Below are 21,417 nucleotides of genomic sequence, written 5' to 3'. Positions count from 1 at the left end.
GTACCGGGGATTGAACCCAGGACCTCGTGCATGCTGAGTGTGCACTCTACCAGGTGAGCTGTACCCCTGCATTTTATTTGTTAATCACACATCAATAAAGCTAAGAAAATTTTAAAAATAAAAAAGACAAGAAAACCTTCATTGTCATAAGACCAATTATGCAAAGATTTATTTTTATTTTATAAGCTATTTCTCCAAAATATGGAACATGCAATTTAGGGATGTGCCCACCCTCCATCATAACAGAGTCACATTCATAAGTAGAACAACAGTCTCAATAAAAAAAAAAAAGTTAAACCATTTATTAAGACACTTAAGCTGAAATAAATATTACCCATTACAGTGTGTGCATTTTTAGAAGAATAAGGGTTTTGGAAATAATAATTATTGAGATGATCTTCCTCTTACTGCTAGAGGATCTCAAGATTGCTTTACTAAGCTTCAGAGCATTTCATGTCCTTCCTGGGGATTACATTTAATTTGCATGAAAGTCCTTCTAGCTGAGAAAATCTGTTTCTCTTCTCTGCAACATGTTTCTGTTGAAGGGATTTGGATGTAAAATCTCAGCCATGTTTAGATTTTATTTTTTCAAACATGTTTAAGCATAGCATAAATCCTCAAAACAGACATATTGAGTGGTTTTCAACCTGTGAGCTTTTAACTGATTTCACCAATGACATTCTCAGTTTGGGTTTCATTGATTTTATTTTTATAGTGGGTCAACATTGTTAGGCTAGTACTATCCCTGAAGGACAGAATGTTTAAAATTACATTTATTTCTAACAAGAAACCAGGATCACTTTCATATTTTGATTGATTTGAGAAAATACTAGATTTCTTAACAAATTTTTGAGTAAATTCTTATTATTAGAGATGCTCAAGTAATGATCTCTATTTTACCATTTCAAGTTTACCATTTACCATTTCAAGTTTCTTTTTTTCTCTACTTTGCAACCATTGTGGGTTTTTTCCCCCTAGAGTGTGTTTTCCTTTTTCATTTTTTCCAGCTAATTCTTCCTTCTTCTTCCTCCTCCTCTATCCCCTGCTCCGTCCCTGCCTTCCCCCAGCACATACCCCTTCCTTTGCAGTGGTCCCTCTCTGCATGCCCTCCACTCTTAAAGCACAGCCTTCACCTCACATGCAGCCTTAAGCCCCATTCTTTGCATTATTCTGAAGACTTCCGTGCTTCACTTTTTCTTGTTTGATGCCCAATAACAAAATGCCATTAAAAGCATCTTTTTTCCTTCCAGCTTTATTAAGGTATAATCGACAAAGTTGTATATTTGAAGTATACAACATGTTTTTTATTTTTAAAAATTTTTCTACTGAACTGTAGTTGATTTACAATGTTGTGTTAGTTTCTGGTGTACAGCATAGTGATTCAGATATATACACACACACACACACACACACATACATATATTCTTTTTCAGATTCTTTTTCATTATAGGTTATTATAAGATATCAAACACAGTCCCTTGTGCTATACAGTAGAACCTTGTTATAATATAATGTTTTGATAAACGTGTACATTGTGACATGATAATCGCAATCACATTAGTTAACATGTCTACCACCTCACATGGTTACCATTTTGTGTGTGTGTGGTGAGAACACTTCAGATCTACTCTCTTAGCAAAGTGCAAGTATACAATCCAGTATTATTTACTATAGGACCATGCTGCAGATTTGAGCCCTAGAACTCATAATGGGAAGTTTGTACCATTTGACCAATTGTCCACTTTTCCCTAACACATAAGCTCCAGGCCATCACCATTCTGCTCTTCCCATGAGTTTTACTCTTCTGGACTCTACATGTTAGTGAGATGATACAGTATTTACCTTTCTCTATCTAGTGGATTTCACTCAGCGTATGTTTTCTGGGTTCACCCATGTTGTTGCAAATGGCAGGATTTCTTTCTTTTTTTGTGGCTGAATAATGCTCCATTGTATATATTTCCTTTATCCGTTTTTTTATCCATTCATTCATCAATGGACTCTAAGGTTGTTTCCACATTCTGGCTATTGTGAATAATGCTGCAACAAAAATTATCCTCTTTGAGATATTGATATCATTTCCTTCCAATACACACCCAAAAGTGGGATTGCTGGATCATATGGTAGTTCTATTTTTAATTTTTTGAAGAACCTCCATACTCTTTTCCATAATGGCTGTACCAATTTACATTCCCATCAACAGTGTACAACAGTTCTGTTTTCTTCACATCCTTGAAAAGCCATCTTGATTTTTAATCCTTTATTTTTGAAGTTAAATTAAGAAAAATTATATATATTGTCAAAGGAATGGCTACTTTTCATTTAAATAAGTTAAAAGAAAAAGGATGGAAAGTAACTGAAAATAGTTCTCTACCTAAGCAATCAATCTTTGTCTTGTTCTAAAAGTATCTAGGACTGAATCAAAAGGGATGAGCTGCTCTTTCAGGATGCTGATGATTCTCAGAGCAGAATCTTATCGACAGGTTGTTTGGAAGAAATCTCCTCATGTCCTCCAAAAGCAGTTTAAGTGTATGTGAGGGGAAGTCTGGGTGTGTGTTATTACGTTAGACAGTGGATGGCATGGTTTTACCGATGATACAAAGAGATCACATGTCCCTCTGAAGGGAATTTATTGCCATTCTTCAAGTTGATGTTTTAAATATAAGAATATTTGTTATTTCCAGTCAGGTAATGTTTAAATAAATCAATTGTGCCGCTTTATTATGCAATTGTAATAAATTCCAGGCCTTTACATGTCCCCCGAGCTCAAGTTTAGCCCTCAGAGTCGTCTTTAAGCAATTTCACTGCCTTCCTTCTTTTCTAGATTGATTGGGGTATATAATGGCATGGTCTTTGGTAGACAGGGTTGCCCTGGGAGCTGCATGCTCATGTGATAATGCCTCTTTCGCCACCACTGGCTGACATTTCTCTTTTTCCTTAATGTCCTGGCATCTTTTTTTTTTTTTTTTTACATATAAACTTTTTTTATTGAGTTATAGTCATTTTACAAGGTTGTGTCAAATTCCAGTGTAGAGCACAGGTTTTCAGTTATACAATGTCCCGGCATCTCTGATATACACTCAGGCAAAACGGTCCAGGTTGCTCAGCCCTGCCCAGGACCAGGAGGAGGCCAGGGAATCAGCACATGAGTGACTCCCTCTACTCACCTTCTTTGGAGATTGAGATTCATCTACACTTTTTAGCCCTTGAAAGTGGATTCCAATTTTTGGAAAGTTTGAAGAGGGTCTAGAAGATTTTTTTGCAAGAGTTGACCCGGAAAAGGTAATGGTCAAAGCAATTAAGTGTATTTGTCCAGTTTACATCGTGAAGTTTGATTGGCTTGGGATCCAAGGCTACAGATAAAAATAAAAGCCATGAATTTGGAATGTCTCACAAGTGTTCCCATGAAGATCAATATTCCCCATAAAAGACCATTAATAGGAAAGTTCTCTCACTCTTACTACAGGACAGTCTGTGAAACTAATCACAGCTCTGAGCTGAGGTGTAGGCCCAGCTTAATATAACTAATGAGGAGCCATGGAATAAATACAAGAATTAAATGGACAAATGGGTCTGTCTCTCCATTCCTTGCCCTTGGAGGCTTCTGGGCTCTCTAGAGGTTAAAGAGATTGCCTAATAGCAAAACTTCTCAATTCCAGATACCAAGAAGGAACTAGGCCCACCACTCGTATTTATGTGATAGTTGGGAATCTTTTACTATTTAACAAACATTCCTCTTTCCTAAAAAGATGTCACTTTGGATGTGACCTCTGGATCAGTGATACGTCACACAATTATTTTTCTTCAAACTTCAGCAAACAGCTCCTGAGATAGGGTTTTGTAATGATAAAGAATAAGGTGGTCATAATCTTTCCTAATGGTGCATTTATTATTAGATTTCATAGGAGTCAGATTTTTGAGAACACAGCTGTCAGAAACTGTGATGGCTAATTTTATGTGTCAAGCTAACTGAGCCACAGGGTGCCCAGATATTTGGCCAAACATTATTATTGGTGTGTGTCTGAGGGTGTTTCTGGGTGAGATTAACATTTAAAGAGGTAGACTGAATAAAGCCGATTGCCTTCCCTAATGTGGGTGGACCTCATCCAGTTAGCTGAGGACTTGAATAGAACAAAAAAACTGACCCTCTGCTGAGGAAGAGACAATTCCTCTTGCCAGACTGCCTTTGAACTGGGATGCTGACTTTTTCTTGCGTTTGGACTCGAACTGAAATATCAACTCTTCCTGGGTCTCCAGTCTGCTAGCCTTCAGGCTGGAGCTACACCATTGGATCTTCCGAGTCTTCAGCTTGCCAACACCCTGCAGATTTTGGGGCTTTGTCAACCTCCACAATTGCATGAACTAATTTCTTATAATCAATCTCTCTCCTCTCTCCCTATCCCTCCCTCCCCCCACACTCTCTCCTTATCCTATTGGTTCTTTTTCTCCCGGGAACCCTAATTAATACAGGAATCGACTTATAGGTTTCCACTGAAATCTGCTAACTTCTTTTATTCATACGTATCTCTTTCTGTCTTGAGTCCTAGATGTAGGCACGTTCTAGTACAAGAAGGAAATCCCTAACATGCTGTGCAGGGTCTCAGTCCTAATTGAGCCTCTTCCTTCAGATGTTCTGAAGCTCATGGCAGGAGCCAGCTGCAGTTGGACAGACAGGGCACAAAGTGTGTCGAAGGGACCTGAAGGTGTTCTGCCCATTGTTGTTGTTGTTTTAAATTGAAGTATAGTTGGCTTACAGGATTGTGTTAATTTCTGGTGTACAGCCTAGTGATTCAGTTATACACGTATACATTCCTTTTCATATTCTTTTTCATTATGCTCATTGTGTTAAAACCGAGAAATAATCCTCTGCCACTCAGGGACTGTGGACAGAGCAGAAAAAAGAAGAAAATGAGGAAGAGGAGAAAGAAGAAGAAAAGGATTGAAAGAGATAGGGTGCTCTGGACAGTTTGTACTTGTTTAGAAGAAGGGCCACAAATGGGGCTGAAGTCCTCCAAAAAGATGAAAGGGCTCTCTCCACTAGGTTGCCTCACTTAAGAATTTCTCTTTCACTCTTAGCCTTGGAGGGACATAACACAGCCTGGAGAGAGCAGTGAATATCCAAAGTCTGCAATAGCTGTGCCTTCAAACTCTCTCCATGATGGAGATATTAATCAGCGGAGATGAAGGACCTCTTGCAAGACAGACGAAAATTCTCTTTGGAGTCTGACCTTTCCACTTTCAACATGTGTCCTAGTTCCCAGGGAAGGAGGCTGTGGTGTGTGGCGCTTATCCATCACCCCATCACATAATCAGGGGTTGTTTGGGTAGCTTCTTCTGCCCCCCGCCATCACAAGGGCAGCAGTCCCAGAACAAGTTAACAGTTATCAGCCTTGCCCACACAGTGCAAGCATGAAGCATGAAAACAGGCTTTTTTTTTTTTTTTTTTTTTTTTTTTTTTTTAATGTGCCTTCTTTATATCTTCACTCTCTCAAGCAGGAAGAAGAGAAATGAGTTACAAGGGAATTTTTGTTTATCAGTCTCTGGAAAACACTGTCGGTGGGGGCGGGAAGTGGCCTCCAGGGAGAGGTGCCTGCCTGCAGGGTGGCTAGGGTGGGGACCACAAGGAGAAGAGGAGGAAAGATCACTTAAATTCTGGGATTTGAGTAAACATGTGTTAGTTGGCTATAAACAGTGGGGTCTCCAGTGGGAAAGACTTTCTTATCTGTCTGTCTGTCTGCCTGCCCTTTCCCCATGCAAAGTCACTTACAATGGCTTTTTGTAGATACAAAGGAAGTGTCAACCAAGAATGAGTAAGAAATGCTCCAAACACCACTGAAAATGGCCAGCCTTGGGCATAGGAACCTGGCTGTCCTGTTGGCAAAGGTCTTTTCTAGAGGTTCTCACTGCAGACTAAACCTTGCACGGCTTCTCATTAGTTCCCAGTTGCACTGTTATGGCCTCCATCCTGTTCATCCCATTCACGGTGCTCTAAGCACAAAGGTGCCCTGGGGTCCCCTGGAAAGCTGCTTTTCCTCCCCAGTATGGAGCCGATACCCTGCTTCTATAGGACACTGAACACCACGCACCCATGGAGCAGTGACAGTAATCCAGTAACACAGTGTTTGAGAACTGGGTTTTTCAGCAGGCTCTGGAGCATTTTTAAAAGATTTTTTTTATTGATGTATAGTTGATTTATGATGCATTTTCAAAAACCAGCTTGAGAGCCCTTTTAAAATGGGCTCAGTATAGCATCTCCCTGAGCTGTGGGGAAAGGTCCTTCACCTGATTTTTCTTTTGCCTAGTTATAGTACATTTTCTCTCAGTTCTTTCCTTTTTCCATTCCAATATTAAGTCCAGAAGTTCTCAAGAGATCCAGAGTGAAAAATCGCATGGGATGTTTGATAAAAATCTTGGGACTTGTCTCTGGATTCATTCTCAGGAGATCTGGAGTAAGTCCAGGAATTATTTTTTGATAAGAACCTAGAAAATTGTGATGCAGGAGTCCTCAGCCCACATTCCAAGAGCAGGATTTTAGCCTTAGCTGCTCCAATTTGATGAGTTACCAGTGATTGTGTAATATCTGAATCCATTTTCAACTTCATTGATTTTATGCATTTTATATTTTCCATTTCAGGATTTTAAAAAACAAAACAAAAACAAAGTCAATGCATAACGCTAGAAAATCTTGCCACTATCTCAACACTGTACTTGAGTGATTTCTTAAGATATAAAAATATGCATCCAAATATTGCTTCACAAAGTCAGCTTCAAACCAGACCTTTCATTCTGATGAAGACTGAATTTAAGCAAAACTTTACAGAAAAAGGAAGTTTTACCATGTTCACCCATCTGATATTAAAATCCTTCAGAATAAAATATATTTGACAATAGTGAACATGTCAATGGAATTTTTATGAACTAATTCTTTCTTCTCCAAACTATGAGGTTTGTCTCTGTCTGTCGCTCTGTTTTCGTGTATCCTTCTCTCTTATTTTATTTCAGAGAGAGAGGAAACTATTTGTTTTCCATTGGATCAGATTCCCTACATTCAAGGTATCAATGAGTTTCATGGTAGATATTTTCAGGGACACACTGAATATCAAATTATTAGTTGCTCCAACACATTAAAAGACAAATTTTGCTTTTTGAAAATATTATTCTGGTTGTGAACTTGAGAAATTCCTGGAAAATTAGATATTGATTAGACTAAAAATTCCACATGTAAATGAAAAGTTTGCCAATCAAGCGACATTTTAAGTACTCTGAGGCTTTTGTATATCCTGAGGAAGCTTATAACAAATTTACTGGTAAAGTGAGCACCAATTTGGTAACAAGAATAGCCATCCCCTAATTTAGTCTATGCGTAATAAACGTGGTTATCTGTGTTATACTGTATTCTATTGAAGTCAGGGGCATGTGCCCTGTATGAATTACTGTGGGCATGAGCAAATGAGACAGAGATGAGCATGCTTTGTCTGGAGAACAGAAAACAGATGGATCTTATTGGGGTGGAGGGGGAAGGAGGGAGGAAAATGACAATTGAGTGTCAAGTCCTGAGTTAAGTCTTTTGTCTGCTCTCATATAAAATCAAAATTGTACTAGGCATGTGTTGTTATTCTCCTCACTTTATGAATATAAAAAATTGAGTTTAATTGACTTGCCTAAAGTTATAGAGATGGTATGTAGCATAACTAGGATTTCAGTCCAGATCTGATTCAGAACCTCATGGTCCTTCTGTTAACCCAGTGGCTGCCTCTTGCATGATGGAGGATAAGCTATGGGCTCCAGGATGAGTAGACTGCGGGTTCTCATTCCATTTCATATCCATAGACTCAGCTGTTCTCTGATTTAAATTATGGATAAGTCTATTTCAACAGCATTCATTAGCAAAAGTTGTCAGCTCTAGAAATCACCCACTTCTACCCACCCAAATACATAGGGAACAAGATCATCTAGGCAAGAAATTGGAAGTCCCCTGGAGTGATCATGTAGTCCTTCCATTGCTCTGCCTTAAAGTTGCTGTCTGAAACTATCAATGGCACAATTGCATACTGCGTATGGTCTCTGTGTTTTTTCTGTAAATAGCTTTTTGAGGTATAACTGGCACACAATAAGCTTTGCATATTTTAATTGTGCAATTTGATAAGTTTTCAACACTTACACGTACGCACACCGTAAAGCCATAATCAAAGTCAAGATAATGAACGTACCCATCACCCCTTTGTAATCACTGCCTCCCACTCCTGGCCCCTTGACATCCCTAGACAACCATGGACCTGCTTTCTGTTAGTATTGGTTAATTGTATACTTTCTAAAATTTACATACAGGAATCATCTAGTATGTATTCACATCTGTCTGGCTTCTTTAACACAGGATAATATTTTAGAGATTCATCTATATTGCAACAATTATTGACTTGTATCAATAGTTCATTTCCCATTTATTGATGAACAGTATTTTATTGTATGAATATATTACAATTTGCTTACCCATTCATCTGTTGATGGACATTCCAAATAAAGTGGCTATGAACACTTCTGAACAAGTGTCTGTATGAACATATTATGTTGTTTTACTACTACTACATACCTAAAAGTGGAACAGCTGAGTCAGAAAGTAGGTATATTTAAATTTTTAAGAAGTTTCCAAAGTTTTTCCAAAATGGTGTCTATTAGGATCACGTGCTTATTTGATTTTTTTTAGGCTGCTAATAATGTGTTCAGTAACATTGATGTGTTTTCCATTTGTTGAAACAAACTTGCATTCCTAGGATAAATTTCATTTATAATGAAATACATATAATATATGAAGTATATAAAACATGTAAAATGTATCTTTGATTATATATAATCACATATCATGATATATTATCTTTTAAATATATTATTGGCTTTGATTAGATAACATCTAAGAATTTTTGCATCTGTGTTCATAAAGGATATTGGTCTGTACTTTCATTTACATTTAATGTAATTATTGGTATGGTTAAGTTTAAATACACTGTGTTGTTATTTGCTTTCCATTTGTCCCATCTTTATTGTTTTCCCTATAGATGCCTTCTTTTGGATTAATTAAGAATTTTAAAAATGATTCTACCTTATCTCCTTTGTTGGCTTATAAGCTATAACTCTTTGTTTTGTTATTTTAGTGTTCGTTTTAGTTGCAGTATATATCTTCAACTTATGATTTACCTTCATGTGATGTTTTGCATATAGTAAAAGAACATTGCAACAGACTACTTCCAGTAATTCTCCTACTGGTGTCATACATTTGTCTACATATACGTCATAGAATCCACACCACATTGTTACAGTTTGTGCTTTAAATGAGCAATTTTTTTTTAAATATATCTAAATAATATGAAAAACATCTTTTTTTTTTTTTTTAAATGGAGTTACCGTTTTCAGTGCTCTCTATGCCTTTTACAGATCAGATTTATACCTGGAATCATCTTCTTTCTTTTTGAATAACATCCTTTAACCCTTCTTGTAACAGAGGCCTTTTGGTGATCAATTCTTTCTGCTTTTTGGTGATATGTTTTCCCAGATAATCTGAGAGTCTTTTCAGCTTCATTTTTAAATTTACTGTTGATAGTTTTTTTTCCTTCTTTCAGTACGTAAAGATAATGTTCTAATGTCTTCTGGCTTCCTTTGTATCTTATGGAAAATCTGGAGTGTTTCATTGTTTTTGTTCCTATGATTATTAAAATGTGTATTTTTTTCCTCTGGCTGCTTTGAAGATTTCCTCTTTATCACTGTTTTTAAGCAATTTGATTGTGATACGACTTGATGTTGTTTTCTTCATGTCTCTTGTACCTGGGCTTCATTGACCTTATTGAACTTGTGGGGCTTATAGTTTACCTTAAACATGAAGATACTCTTCCACTGTTTCTTTCTTTCTTTCTTTTTTTTTTTTTTTTTGTCAGTTCTTATTTTTCCACTACCATGAAGACTCTAATTACACATAAAATTTAGGGTGCTTGAAGTTATTTCATGGCTTGCTGGGTCTATTAAGCAGGAAAACTGTGAGTAGTATGATTGAGGGCTTGGATTTTTAACTTTATTTAATTTTAATTAATATACTTATACAATTATATAGCCATGCAGCTAGCAGATTAAATATTGGACAGTGTCAATATACAGAATGAAAACAAACAATAAACAAATAGACAAAAATGTCCAGTGATGGTAACTGATATGAAGGAAAACAAAGCATGGTGAGAAGTTAGAATGAAGGCTGAGATGAAGGCGTGGAGTCTTTTTATGTAAGAAGGAATGCCTCTCTGAAAAAGTGCACTTGAGCAGAATCCTGTCAAAAATGAGGGAGCAAGACCATTGTTTGATTGGGGGAAAGAAATTCTGGCAGAAGGAACTTGAATTGTGAAATTCCTGTTGAGGGAGCAAGCTTGATGTCCTCCAGAAACAGCAAGGATGCCAGTATGAATGGAGTACACTGAGGGGAAGGGAGAGTGACAAAGACAAGACTAGAGGGCTCTTAGGGGGTCAGATCATGCAGGCCCCCGTAGGCCAGGGGTAAAGGCTTGGAATTTGTTCTGATTAAACGGAGACTACTTTGTGTGTTGAACAGAGCAGTGGCATGATCTGACACATTTTTGAAAGCATTGCTCTTGTTGCTGTGTGAAGAGAAAATTGTGGAGAGCAAGGAAGGATGCAGAAAGACTAATTAAGAAGCCTTTGTAATAATCTGGAGGAGACAGGATAGCTATGCAGGGTGTTAGGGGAAAAAGTGTTAAGAAGTGGTCACATTCTAGACATATTTTGAAATAGAGTTGATAAAATTTGCTGATGAATTGGGTATATGGTAGAAGATCAACAGAGGGGTCAAAGATGACCTCTAATGTTTTGCCTCAAACATTGAAGAATGGAATTTCTATTTACTGAAAAAAGAAAAATTGTATGAGGAAGAGGTTTGCGGGGGTGGGGGTGGGGTGGGTTGGCAAGTAAAGCGTTCAGTTTTGGACATAATAAGTTTGAGCTGCTTTTTGAACTGATGGAGAGAAAATCTGAGTAGGAAAACAGGAGACTGCAGCTTAGGGGAGAGTATGTCCAGGACATAAAAATATGGAAGTTACCTGGATATGGATGGTATTTAAAGTCATGGAACCAAACAGGATCCCCTAGGGAAGTAAGTATTTATAAAAAGGAGAAATGCCTCCAGACAAAGCCTAACTGCCTTAGCAACCCAATACTCGTGTTGCTTGGACCTCTGAACGCCATATACTCCTTACTTGAATAATTGGCTTCTTCACTACGTGGAATTTCCTGACAAAAATGGTGTTTTTTCCCCATGCATTTTGTGTGTTTTTGAGGAAATCTTATTGCAATAACCACCTGGATAACGACTAAGCCAGAAGAGTGGCCACAGATCACTCTCAGAAAGAGAGAAGGTATATATAACTTGTAGGCAAAGGTAAGAATAGCTTAGGGTCACTGGTAGGGCTAGGAGCTCCTCAGTAAGCTCTAAAGAGAGTCATTTATCAGCGTAAGGAAGAAACACTTTCCTGGGCATAGGGCCACTCTGTGTGATCATGCACGTTGTGTATTGCACACTTCTAGTGTTTCCATCAGTGCACATAGGTTTTATATTTATTTTAACAATTTTCCAGAAGATGCAGGAAAGAGTCTTGAGGAAGTGATGCAGGAAAAACATATGTGGGGTGTGAGGAGGGCTGTGTCCCAGGCTTCGGTTGAGCCCCTGGGACATGCCCTGCTAAGTTTGGGTCCTTGGCTTCCCGCAGGAAAGAATTCAAGAGTGAGCCACAATTAAGTAAAGGTAGATTTATTTAGAGATACATCAAAAGGCAAGAGAAAGGCCACGAGGTGTGGGGGTTGGGTGCTCAGATTAGAGTAAAAGTGGGCACACATTCTATAGACAGAGAGAGAGAGGCCACGGTGGCCATGAGGTGCTGTGTTGCCAGTTTTTATGGGCTCAGTGTCTTCATATGCTATTAAGTGGAAAGACCAGTCTAACTAGTCTGGGGAAGGGGCTGGGATTCCCAGGAAGTTGGCCATTTCCCACTCTGACCTTTTGTGGCTAGCCTTGGGACTGTCAAGGCACCTGTGGGCATGTTATTCACCATGTTAATGTATTACAATGGGCGTACAATGAAGCCCAAGTCTACTAGAAGTCAAATCTCCCACCATCCTGAGCCTCAGGGCCTACTGGGGGTTGAATCTTTCTCTATTCTGGTGTTAATTGCTGTATTATTCCTTGAATGGCTGTGCCCTGCCCATCTCCTGACTTAGAAGGGATACATTTTATTTTGCCCAAAGGCACGACATTCTCTAAATGTGATGTGAATCTTGAGCCCCCAGTGCTGGAGGAGGGCAGCCCTCTGAGAGGTCTCTCAAGTGAGAAAGGAGTGGGGAGGGGGGTCTTCTGATTATGTCTCTTTCCTGTTCCTGCCCCAGGCTTACCAGGCAGAGTACAGAAGTGACTGGGGATAATTCCTCCCCAGTACAGAGTAATATAATATAGTCCAACCTGGATATTTTTGGTGTAGATGCTTTGGTAATTTCTAACTGTATTTGTATAAGTTTCTTGAATTTTTTATTCCCTTCCTCTCTGACAAACCACCAGAGTACAAGTTGAGAGCGGTATTGTGGGAAAGCAGATTGAAGAAAGGATTGAAAACTCAGAGATTTGGTTCTAGACCTGCTTGTCCCTTAACTGACAGCCTCCTTGGGCAAATCATTTGATATCATTTGACTTGATTTTCCACATTTGTAAAATGAAGGAATTGGACATGCTGATGATCAAAATCACTTCTTCTTCTAAGACTTCAGAATTTCATATGAGCTTTTATAAGATTTTCTGTAGAATTAACTGGTTAACAAGATGACATTATTTAAAAATTCTTTTTTCTAACTAGTATCAAAGTTGAGAATATGAGAATTGAAATGATCTCCCAGATAAACTGGATTTAGAATCTCCCAATCTGGAACCTAGCAATATTTTTCTAAGTGAATGTAGGTTTATGAGATTTTAGGAAATTCTCTCTCTCTCTCTCTCTCTCTCCATCTCTCTCTCTCCTTCCCTCCTTATTACCGATTACACCATGTTGTAATAGGAAAAGCAGTTCACTTTGGAGGTCAGTCGAAAGTTCTGGCTGGAAGTTACAGCTTTGCCACTTATTAACCAAGACCTTGAGCTAGTTACTAAACTTTTCTGACCCTCACTTTTCTTATGTTTAAAATCGGAATGCTAATATCCACTGTAAAGCATTATTTGGCAGATGAATCAAGAATATGTTTGTAAGTGCTCTCTGTAAACTGTAATATACTCTATGTATTCAAGGGGCCATTACTGTCATGCTGAGAACAGTTCTCCATCACAGTGAAATGTCAACAAATGAAACATAAAAACCAAACGTATTGTTTGATCTACAGCCTCTCCCACAGCAATCCTCTCTATATCATGCCATGTTATCTTCCCAACAGCCCTGAGAGGTGAGTTTCATTTTGCCAGGTTTTAAAGGTAAGGAAGCTGAAATACAGTTAAGTGTAGTTCAGTGTTATGTTATTTTCTTTGAAAATGGTTATAAGTACATAGCAGGGCTCTTGATTTTATTTTTCTCTCCTACTACATCATGCTAGAAAAAGGTTCCATTCTGATAATTTAATAGGCTATTTTTATTTCTCTTCACCTATTCTTCCCCAGTTCTCAGTGCTACATTTCCGTTCCCATTTTAAAGGAAAGAGTTCTATGAGCCACACACATACAGTTTGTTATGAAAGATTCAGACACAGAATGTAGATCATTTTTGATTCCTGTTTAAGGGAAAGATAGCTCCTCTGCTCCTGTCTGACCTTGGCAAATTTGGCAAGGTTTATTTTAAACACTGCCAAATGTTTGATCTTTTTAATTAGTATGTCCAGTGCCTTTATAGCAGCCATCCCCCAGAACCTCAAAAGCAATTCATAGTCATTAGGAGTTAATATGCTCAGTGTCTGTGAGGTAGGCATGGTGCAGGTGGTGTTATCTGCCTGTTCACATGGGAGAAGTGGAAGTCACTGTGATGCTTCTGGGCTGTTCTGAGGGGGACTGGGTGACTCAGGAGTAGATCTCAGTTGTTTATGCAGAATCAGAACTCTCACCAGTATATTTTTTAGCTGAGAAAAAATTATCTGGGACCAAGAACATGAATAGTAGAGCTGTCTTATTAAAATCCAAATCCACTGTTTCTTACTGCCTCGTACTAACCTTTCCCTTTACTCAAACAAGGTTTTACAGATTTTGAAGCACTTAGTCATTTATGAATGCATGTATGCGTCAATCCATTTGTTCATCCATCCATGCATCCGTGTATCCATTAATAAGTTCTTCAGAATAAAGCAGATGCGTAACAGATGCATGTGGAGAGAATAGTGTGATAAAAAAAAAGGTAGACGTAATTAATTCTACCTGGGGTTAGCTTTAGAGAGACGATAAGTTGTATCTTGGAAACAGCAACCCATGAGGTGCAAAACTCAAGCAGATGTCTTAAATTATGCTACCATCAAGCTTTAGAGCCGTACTTCTCAGATGTCAGTGTGCATGAGAATCACAAGGAGGGCTTGTTGAGCCACACGTTCCTTGGCCTCCATCTTTAGCAGCTCTGATCCTTAAGTCTGGGGCGAAGTGTATCTCTAACAAGCTCCTGAGTCGTGCCTCTGCTGCTAACCTATGGACCACACTTTGAGGACCACCGCTTCAGAGGCAGACAAAACTTTGAAGTCACTGTTTTAACTGTGTGATTCCCATAACTCATTTTTCTAGAACCCCACATTAGTATAATCTAAGAATGGCAGTGATCAATGAATAAAAACTCTCACTGTTAAAAAAAAGAGGCAAATATGACCCAAACATTTTCAGTGATTTGCAGATTACCTAGTCAGGAGCAAATTTTACTCCACACAGCTTTCCAAACCATGATTTCTGTTGAATTTGTCTCGGAGCTGATCCTCTCTGTCTACCAGTACAGGTTTCAATTACTTTTATGAGTGTTGAAGTGCTGATCGAACAGTGGCTTGTGAGGATAAGTGGGGGCATCAATACCCAGACCAGCTGCAAAATAAACACCAGAATGGTATCAACTGAAAGGAAAACACAGACTTGTAAGTTTCAGTTTTATTCAGGGAACTTACTGAGAGTCACAGCCCTGTTAGGCTTCTTTCTGGGCTGGGCTACAGCGGCGTCCAGGACCTGGCCTGCCAGTGGTGGGGGGCAGGTAGACGGATAAGTTTCGGTTTCACATTTCTTGTCCAGGTGCCCAGTTCGGTTTCTAAAAAGGGAGCCTGACGGGATGTCTTATGCGAGACAAAGTCGTAAAGCCTTATAGGATTCGGTGGGCTCTGTTTCTTTAGGCTATCATTAGGGGAGGAATGGCCTTCTGGAAACAATAAATGGCACTGAAGACCAAGAAGGATTAAGGAATGAGGTGTCCACAGTTGAGAGTAAGACATAAGACTGTGATGGTCTTTACAGCTTTTGGTTCCTGAATGCTGCCTGGGATTGTAGGGGCAGATGGGCTCCTAAGGTAGGGAAGTCTTTCTCTAGACATTTTAAGGTCTGCAGGAACTAGAGGCTCTGTGAATGGCCACTGAATTTTTAACATGTAATTGAGAAGCCAGTACGAATTTGTAAAGGGAGTTCTGTGCTGTTGAGAAAGCATGAGGTTTGGAATTCAAAGACAGAGGTTCTGGTGTCTGTTCTGGTTCATGGGACCTGGTCAGGTCCCTAACCTATTTGGACTTCAGTTTCTCTGGTTCTAAAACAAAGTTAAAACCCAGTTATAATGATATTCACCCTACTTACCCCACAGTGTTGCTGTGAGGATCAAATGAGATAACACGTATGAAAATGTTTTGCAAATATAGATGCTAGTTTATTATTTTGGGGTGTCTGGTGTTGCAGGGCATAGAAAATAAATGTAAAATATGGTCACTGCCCATAAAGAACTTACAATTTAGTTGGGGTGATAAGACTTACCCCCATGAAAAATTAAGGCTTTCATAAAACTCAAAATGGGGAATTATAGTCAGATGAGGCTGTATAAGACATAAGATGTGGGCAATGCCCCAAAATTGAAATGCTACGAAGCCTCCATGAGTTTGCATCAAGCAACTGAGCGTCATTTTAGTATATATATTCTGTTATTTCTTCTGCTCCTGGACTGTGAGCTGCTCTACAGCAGGCATTTTATACTGTTTGTCATTTTTAACTCCAAAGGTTAGCATAGTACCTAACACTTACAGATGTTCAGTAAACAAACAGTGACTTACTGACAGACTGACTAAGAGAACGAATGAATACACTGCAAGGAAAAGCCCTGTTTTGAGCATCGTGCCAAGATCCTGGATCAAGAAGCCGTGGCATTTTTTAAAGTGAAGCATATATTCAGAAATTGAATAAGTGATAAATATAACAGGTCTTTTCACAACTTTTCACAACACAAAAGTTTTTTCATAAATATAATGACTTTTCACAAACACAACCAGAACCCAGATCCAGAAACATAACAATGCCAGCCCCTGGAGCACCCGTCGTTCTCACTTCCAGTCCAGGGATGTTTGCTCCCTTGACTGCTAATACCATGTTTGGCTTTTGCCTGTGTTTGAATTTTATATACATAGAAGCATATCTTAGTTACTCTTCTGTGTTCTGGCTTCTTTCATATTATGTTTGTGACTCTCAGCCATATTGCTGCATGTACGGAAGATGCGGCTGAGAAAATGTCCCAGAAAGTAGACAAGAAAGGGAGGGAGAGAGAGAGAGAAAAGGAAGGGGCGGAGAGGAGAGGAGAAGGAGGAGAAAGAGGGAGACAAAGCAGGGAGAGGAGGGGGTGACGAGAGAGGAGAGAAATATGAGGGAAATTTAAAAATAAAGAGTTAAATAATGGAGAGATATTACCTGAAGAAAGTGGGCTTACGAGGTGGGGAAAGATGGAGGAGAAGACTGCTGTTTTTATTAATGTAAACCTTTTAATGATGATGATGATAGTAATAATAATAATAATAATAATAATAATAATAATAATAATAATAATAATAATAATAATAATTAAAAAAACACTTATCAAGCATTTACTATACACCAGATGAGTTCTTTATTAACTTGCTCTAATAAATACCACAGATTGGGTGACTTAAACAACAGAGCTTCATTTTCTCACAGTTCTGGAGACTAGAAATCCAAGGTCAAAGTGTTGTCAGGGTCGGATTCCTCTGCAGGTCTCTCTCCTTGGCTCGTAGTTGGTCACCTCCTCATGTCTTCACATGACCCTCCCTCAGGGTGCGTGTGTTCTAATCTCCTCTTCTTATAAAGACAACAGTCATGTTGGGTTAGGACTTGACTTCATTTTACCTTAATCACCTCTTTAAAAACCCAATCTCTAAACACAGTGCCATCCCAAGGTACTGGGGGTTGGGACATAAACATGTGTATTTTGGGGGAAAATTCAGCCTATATGTGAAGTCTGTCAAAACCCTGTGAAAGATGTGCTATTATTATTCCTATTTAACAGATGAGAAAATGGAGGCACAAAGTGGTTAAGTGACTTGCCCACGATCACAGAGCTACAAATACAAAACCACAGTTTGAACCAGGCAGCCTGTCTCCTGTCCCTGTCTGTGCTCTTACCCACAAAACTATACTGCTTCTTCTATTTGATTTGTAAATTCTATGCATGCTACTTGGATAAAAACAGAAATTATTAAAAATATAAGCAGTGTTTCTTTTAAAATTTCACCCGGGCTTGTCTTGGGATTAGGAAAATGCTTGCTGATTTTGTGTCCTAAGGACTGCAGACCTCTAGGATCATACCTCATGTCAACTTTTAAGAAGATTTCTTTGGCTGTGATTTCTTCCTCAGGAGATGCTTTGGATGGGGGCTATTTTTCCTTTGATACCTGGGCATGCTGGGCTTCCTGGATGGTGCTTCTTCAGTGTGTACATCCTAAGTGGATGAGGGCAATCTAGTCATCACATTACCTCCAGTGTGTGGACAGTCCTGAGAGTGGTAACCATAGTTACCTTACATCCAAGTGGCTTTGAAGTGACTTGCTCCAAAGGAAATTCTGAGCCGAAGCTAGAAGATTGCATTTGGGGGAGAACGAAAAAGGAAATTAAAAAGGAGGGAGGCAGTCAAGAAAGTGCAGGAGGTGGGGAGGATGAGGGGTGAACTGGGGCAGGCTGGACGTGAGGAGCAGAGATGGAAACCAAGTGGGCTTCCTCCAAGTTGAGTAAAAGTCATCAAGACTCTCTTCACTGAATTGCACTTCTGCTTTAGTGTTTCTGTATCATGTAATTTCCATTAAGCTTCAATTTAGGATCTCTTGTCTTAACATTTCTACTAACATGGGCTGGTGATCATCTCCACTCCCTATAACTTTTCTATAATAAGATCATGATTATTGCTATGAGTTAACCCACTCTGCTTTTGACATGTGATGGGTGCCTTATTTTTCATGTCTTAGGCAGTAGACCGGAAAGCAGGTAAAAAGAAGGAGACTTTCTACCAGCTTTTAGTGACTCTGGGAATACTCTAACCGTGTCCTTTAAATCAATGACATACATAATTATAGGAACAGACGAGGAACAAAACACTAACAGGAACGCAAAGGAACAAGCACTGAAGTACAGAACTGCCTGAAGTGCCTTAAGACCCTTCATCCCTTGGCTGACACCATCTGTTAACATGCGAGGAAATTCAGAGGTGTCAAGGTTATAGCTGCAGGTATAGAGGAGCCAGATGGAACCATCTTAGCAGCTGTGGAATGTAGGGAATAATTATTCTTCCCTGTATTTTGTGGCCTGAAGTGTTCTCAGTAGATGTAGCTAAAATAATCAAAGCCAGATGGTTCTGGGGAGATGTCACACATGGCCCCAGACCCCTTTGCCTGCTTTCTGCCCTCTTGCCCCAATGTGTGGCCAGCAAGCCCCGGATCCACCTGGTGAATCAAGATGAATATAGAATTCAGGCATAAACAACTTTACTGCAATGTCCTTGGTGCCCTAGCAGGAGTAGGCTCATCGGCTGCCATGGCATTTTATTTCATAAACTATCATGCATTTCCCACGTACCATGCATGGACTGCTCTTCACTGCTCGTGTCCTTGGACAGCTGCAGTTTCTGAATTGTTTACAACATCCGTTATGCCCAGAGCTGTCCCATGGGACCCCTTTTCTTGTGTTACATAACAATTCTATAGCATGTCTGTGTCTTTATTTCTCATGCTGTTTCTTTAGATCCTGATGATTGTGTATGCCTTCAGGGATGATCAGTAGTCTTTCACAGATGGAAGCTTGCTTGTCAATGAAGTGTAACTAGCACCTCTCTGCTAATATCTCCTCGTTGGTCCTTGTCTTGTTGGAGCAGGGAGCCATATATTCCTTTGGGTGTGGGAAAATTCCTCATTTGATTCTTCTGTCCCAATTCCACACCAAAGTCACTGTAGTGGAATTAATCTAGGTGACCAGTAAGATGATGCTCCCTATATCTGCTTATGATCCAAACTTTCATTGTGTACTGTTTTTTCCTACTCATAAACTGCCTGATGATTCAGGGCTAAAGAATAGGGAGCATGGTACAGAGAAGATGCCATCCCATCAGCAACGTGGGGGTTGGATGGAACTGGCTCACGAGAGCTGATTTTAAATATTCAGGAATTTTGCAAGCCAGTTGTTAAAAGCTGGTTGATAGCTTGAAATCAGCCACTGTGGGAATATTTACACCACGGAAGTTGGCAAACACTACAGATCAGGGCTTCCCCCCCACCACACCCCTCTAGAGATATGATTTACCAGCACACTCTCTGAGTCTCAGATGTAAGATGTGTGTTTATGAGAGACTGGGTGAAGGAGGGGAGGAATATGGAGGCATGCACACTCTTCAATTTCCCAGAGGAAAAAGCTTGTAATGCAAATTCTGAAACATAAGTCAGTTCAACTGGCTCTCATAAAGTGTAAAAATAACCAATTTTTAATCAAATAAAAAATTTTAAATATGGCACTGCTGTAATCCAGTAATCTGTGGTTTCTCAGACATTATAGAGGAAAATGCCTGGGGTCCCTGCATTCAGTTTGCTTGCAAGTGAGTCTGGATACTGCCAGATATCAGCTATTGCTCAGCTGATACTATGTTCTGAAAGCTGAATGGCTCTAACACAAATCTGCACAGCAGGACTGAGAAGCCATCCTGCTTTCTCTTGCCTAGTTATGGACCCTTTGGAGGTGTGGTTGATCACACAAAAATAGGGCTTTGTTTTTCAAAGGGGAAAAGAAGATCTCCTGACTTCAAAGAAACATTAGTACTAATAGCTCTCAATTCAAAAATGTGTTCTCCCAAGTTTCTCTCTCGCCGCAGTCCCAGTGGTTTCGCTTGAGTGTTGATATTTTAAGCCTGCTGCAATTTGCTTTGCCGTCACAGCGAAGACACCTTTCAATTACAGCTCTCCCCGTCTCTTTTAGGACCCGAGCCTCTCTAGAGATTTTGTGCTTATGCTTACAGAGTGTGCCAGAAGTACTAATTTATTAATCTAAACCATAACCAGAAGCAAGAATTCTGCAATTAACAGTTCATTGGATGCTTTGGCAACTAGTTTCCAAAGTACCAAAAAAATCTGTGATCTCCTCGGGACTCACAAGTCCACTGTTGCTTGTCCTGAACCACCCGGGGACCGTTAAGAACAAGAGTGAAAAAATAAATGTAACACTTACAAAATAAAAATCTCATGCTTCCAGTTCAAATCATTTACCAGAAGTAAAATTCAAAATAAACAAAGAAGGTAAACAATGTAAAGTTAGTCTCGCTCCAAGCCCTAAGTTTGTGCTTTCTCCCCCTGTTTTTTTTATAATTAGATTACCTAAGGCTTTATCTATTTTGCCCTTTTTTTTTTAAGAACTAAATTTAGAAAGTATTCATTTAGCTCTATAATTTTCTGTTATCTAATTTGTTAACTTTTGCTATCTCTATTAAGTCTTTCTTTAAGTTTATTTTGTTGTTGAATATTTACTATTTACTTCACCAGTTGTAGCCTTTTTTTCTTCATGGGAATAAGGATTTAGGGCTATGGATATAGCTTTAGTGTTATTCTTTAGTTCTGTTTTTAATATTGTTACATTCTAGGTATTCTGCAATTTCAGTTTTGATTTTCTTTGGCCTACAAATAGGCTTTAAAATAACAAAATGGACAAGTTCCAATCCTTGGGTAGGAATTTCTAGCTTTGACTAGAGAAAACACTAATAACTGATGTGTCTTCAGTGTTAACTACTGGCCAGGCGCTCTGCTCAAGGCTTTACATGCATTATTTTACTTACTCTTCAAACGAAGACTTTGAAATAGTTACTACTATCCACATTTATTATACTTTTATCCTTTGACCAGCATTAAAGATCGAGACTGAAGATTAGACAAGTT

Source organism: Camelus ferus, chromosome 3 (assembly GCF_009834535.1).
Source record: "Camelus ferus isolate YT-003-E chromosome 3, BCGSAC_Cfer_1.0, whole genome shotgun sequence".
NCBI classification, from domain to species: Eukaryota; Metazoa; Chordata; class Mammalia; order Artiodactyla; family Camelidae; genus Camelus; species Camelus ferus.
This window is presented reverse-complemented; position numbering follows the sequence as displayed.